This window comes from Pinus tabuliformis, chromosome 3_1 (genome assembly GCF_031772625.1).
Source record: "Pinus tabuliformis cultivar Carrire ecotype Pingquan chromosome 3_1, CPIR1, whole genome shotgun sequence".
Lineage (NCBI taxonomy): Eukaryota > Viridiplantae > Streptophyta > Pinopsida > Pinales > Pinaceae > Pinus > Pinus tabuliformis.
This window is the reverse complement of record NC_142301.1, coordinates 973,208,588-973,213,269: the sequence shown is the minus strand read 5'-3', so window position 1 is coordinate 973,213,269 and position 4,682 is coordinate 973,208,588.

Here is a 4,682-nt window from a genome sequence, read left to right as displayed (position 1 = left end):
TGTATTGCAAGCATCCAAAGAATAGTCTTACAAACGAATACAATACATGTGAAATTGTGTTGTCTTGTTAACAATATTATGAATTAAGTGAAAGTTCCAAGACACATCCATACACCATACATCACTGTTAGCACTGCTACATGATTGAGCATTGTTGAGGATCGAGGACAGCTCAGCCATGGTGTTTTCTGCAAGGACGGGCTAGCAGCAGTCCATTCAATCTTTCCCCTTCCATTTTGCTTTACCTTTATAGGTCCCCATGCCTTCATTTCATTCTTCCCTCGTATTTTTCCGTATTTCCCTCAAAACCCCATATCTCTGTTTTGGCCTTGAACCCCTCAAAATCCCTTTTCGAGCTCCCTGGTTCCCTTTTGCTTAAAATCCATTAGATCTCGCAAAAACCTTATAAGTTTATTCCTGGGTGCTCAAGTTATAACCTTGGTTCATATAGTGCGCATTTAATAAATTATAGCCCTATGTTTAATATAGAGCTCGGGCCCACCTGCGTCTGTTAAATCAACCCCTTATCACATGTCTATTACCTCAACCGTCCGATCGCGCCTGCTTGATGATCCGACGCCATTCGCAAGCCCTCGCCCCGTTAGCTGCACGACCGTTAGGCAGCGGGAAAAGTGGTTTCCCACCAAACCTGTCTGCCACGTGGCGTAATGTCATTGCATCGCTCCCGCTTGTACGAAAATTGCCGAAGCTGGGTAAGCGGTGCAGGGAAACTACTTCCCACCACCGTACCCAGCTTCTTGCCTATTAACGTGTGCCTATCTCCACGTCCCGTCAGCCGTTTGATTATTCCACCGTGATCCAACGGCCATCGTTCACCCATCCTTATTTACGCCCGATGGCCCTCTCAGATCTAATCTCTGCCGTCCGAATTACCAGATCCAACGGCGTATAATCCATCTTGCCTCTGTGCCTTCCCATTGCCTCCCGATGTCAGATCTTGGTCGTCTTTTCTACCATCCAATGGCCAGTGTTCCTCCTCGGCCCTTCGTCCTTTTTTTATGTATATTGTTGGGTTTTTCGCCAATCTTGGGCGCGCGAAGAAGCAAGAGATGATCTGGTTTTCAGTGCATTCAAATCCTCAGCTACCTGCATTCAAGAATAGCACAGTCAAGGATGAGAAAGTACTACCTCGAGCAGTTGAATCCTAGCAGCAGTTATGGACATTTATGCAGGAAACATTCCACCTGTTCAAGGAGTACACCAGAGTACAAAAGGAGCCATTTCGTTCATTAAATTGTTCAGATTGTAGCAGAGGACCCATATCTAACTGTAAATGTGGTTGGTGATCCATTAAGACACCTCCACGCATAGCATAGCAGAGATATTTTGTAACAGATTCTATATATACTGAGAAAAACAATGTAATCAGTTTGATGAGTGTTAGATGAGTGCTAGTGTGTTGTAAACTTCAACTTCTGGAGACTGTAAATACTGTGAGACCTACAACGTCTAGTCTTCATTTCCAACTAATACAAGCTTATTTTGCTGTCATTTGCTCACTTTTTACTTCTTCTATGTTCCAAGCTGTGCATGTTTTTCATTAATTCATTTACTGTGAATGTTTGGCACCAGAGGGGCTGTCATCCCACCTTTGTGTTAAAATTTGGCATGTATCATTGGATTTGCTTGCAGGTTTCTGTTGTTTTAATGCATAGAGAGCTGTCATCCTGTCTGTGTATTAGATAACAGATTTACAGACCTCTTAACTGGTTGCAGTTGGCCATCACAGGGTCCTGTGTATCTGCTGGTGTAGTCATTCTTCTCCATTATTTCCTTTACTTCTAGCTGTGAGTAATTGGTGGTTAAAAGCCTTGTAGTTTGGGGGTGTTCACCCATGTCCGGGGTTAATAATAGTAGGAGTGGTTATCTGGCTTGAATGTGTAGCATTTCTTCTATTCATCCATCATTTTATCCAACATTTTGTTGAGTTTGTAATGTTCTCGAGCATGACTGATATACAACCTAGGTGAGTTTCTTGGGGTGATAACATTAATTGGCACCGTTGCCAGGGAAAGAAGAATCGAAGCTCAGCTTCCCTGGGAGAATGACACAGCTTTAAGCTTTGATGACAGACAAGCCTTGAACACAGATTTTGGTTGTAATCATCTATCTGGCAACTTCATTGGTGGAAGACCATCCTTTGGCGACTCCACATTGAAGTTCTGGCTCAGTTTGTGAGACATACTCGAAGAAATCCTCAGAAGCTGCCAAATGAACCATTGCCTGACCCTGAGAGGACGGTTAAATCGAAGAAATCGACAAAGAAAGGGGCATCAGGATCAGGTAAGCCTAAGAAATCTCATGCATCTCTGAAAGATAAATTTATATCTGAAGAATTACAGTCTGTAGACCTAGAGCCCATTACTGTAAATAAGGAAATTCTTTCAGAGATTGGTTCAGCCCCTCGTACAGTTAGTTCCCCTTTGAATATCAGTCCAAAGAAAGCTTCCCATTCAGTCCATAGCATCCCTTTGTCTCTCCCATCCATTACATTACTCCCTACTCCTCCTTCTGTTAGTATTCTTCCAAATAGTTCAATCATGGCAGGACAGCAAGCACCTACGAGGATTGAGAGAATTGTAGCTACTAGATATGGACCTCTGGTCTTTCCCGTCCCTTTAAATCCTATGCCTGTGGGAGAATATCAAAAATATATGCCTAAATTTACTGGAACAGAGGGAGTAACAACAGAAGAACACCTTGAAGCTTTTTACAGTTATGCTGATAATTTAAATATAAGTGAAAATGATGTGTGGATGAGAGTTTTTGTCCAGAGCCTTGATGGAGAGGCTAGGAAGTGGTTTAGAGAATTTCCCCAGAGATCAATAACTGATATTGAAGCTTTAGATGATGTATTTTTGAAACAATGGGGAGATAAAAAGGACTTGATGTATTATCATACTGAGTTTGGTAATCTTAAGAGGGAAAATGGGGAATCAATACCTGATTTTAATAAAAGATTCAATCGTTTGTATAGTAGGATACCAGCTGAGGTAAAACCTACGCCCACTACTGCCAAACTCACTTATGCCAATGCTTTTGACTCTAATTTCTACCTATTGTTAAGAGAAAGGAGATGTACTATGCTGGCAGATATGCAGGATGTAGCCCTAGAAGTAGAATCTAATATTATGGCTGCAGAGAAGCTAAAGAGTCAAGCTGACAGGAGAAGATAGAGAAATCAGGCTTCTATTTCTTTTGCATCATCTTCAGAGCCTAAATTAGATAAAATGACTAAGATGATTGAGTCATTGGCAGCTGAAATTTCTAAGCTAAAGGTTGAGTAGAACTTAGGGAAAACAAGGCACCAAAACACATTTGCTCCAAGAAATCAGAACCCATTCAGAAGAGCAAATGAACAGTTATAGATAATGCAAAGGGGTGAAGAATAAGAAGAAGATCAAAGAGTTAAAGCTCCCTTCCAAAATGTAGTCATGGAGGAGGAACAATTTTAAGAGAAGAGACTAGGTGGGACATTGCAAAATGATCTATCTTATGCCACTGTCCCAGTGTTTGGAGGAGAAAGCAGGAGATTGTATATAGAAGCACAACTGGCATATATCATCAGTGATGAGAAGAATCCTACAAATCATCCTATATATGCAGTGGACATCGATTTAGGAGCATGTATTCTCCAAATAGAAGATTCTCAGAAGGCCGTAATGCAGCTCAGGAAACCAATAGTTCAGGCCGAAGAAGAGCAAGGAAGTCAGGTTTGGGAGATGTTCTTTGATGGAGCATGTACCAGGGAGACTGCAAGAGCAGGGGTGGTGCTAGTATCTCCTCAATAAGAAAGTATTCAGTTGTCTTTTAAGCTGGCTTTTCAAGTGAAAAACAACATAGCAGAGTATGAGGCTTTGATGTTGGGCCTTAAGGCAACAAAAGACAGAGGAATCAGGAACATAAAGGTGTTTGGAGATGCTGATTTGATAATTCAACAGGTAAATAAAACATTTCAAGCAAAGCACCCAAGGCTAAAAGCATATAGAGATGAGGTATGGAGAATCAGAGATTCTTTTGATTTTTTCTTTATCTCATATATCCCTAGAGCCCAAAATCAGCTTGCTGATTCCCTTGCTATTTCTGCTAGTCTGTTTATTCCTCCCATGCCTCCCAAACTAGTTTATGAAGTGAAAATGAAGTACAGACCATCCTTGCCTAACAATGTCATGCATTGGAAAGTTTTTGATGATGATGATGAATTGAATAGGTTCCTTCAAGTCATTGATGAATTTTCTGAAATGCAAATTGACCAAGAAAATGATGCCTTGTTAGAAAATCCCAAGTCCCAGCTTAGAAATAAAATTGGTAAAAACAGCATTGTCCAGCTTCCTAGTAACCATATTCCTAAGGGCCTAATTCCTCTTGAAAGACTGTTTGACCAAAATGATGTGCCTTACAAGGCTGCCCAGAAAGAAGACCAATCTGCAGTCTGTAAGCATGATATAGGAAGTCCAGGTCAGCCCAGACATATAAATTTGTCCACTCATTTGTCAGTTGACCAAAGTGTTGAATACTGCAATTTGATAAGGCAATTTGCTGATGTATTTGCCTGGGAGTATAGTGATTTGAAAACTTATGATAAGAATATAATTCATCATAAAATCCCTCTGGAGAAAGACACTATTCCTTTCAAACAGAAGCTGAGACTGATAAACCCC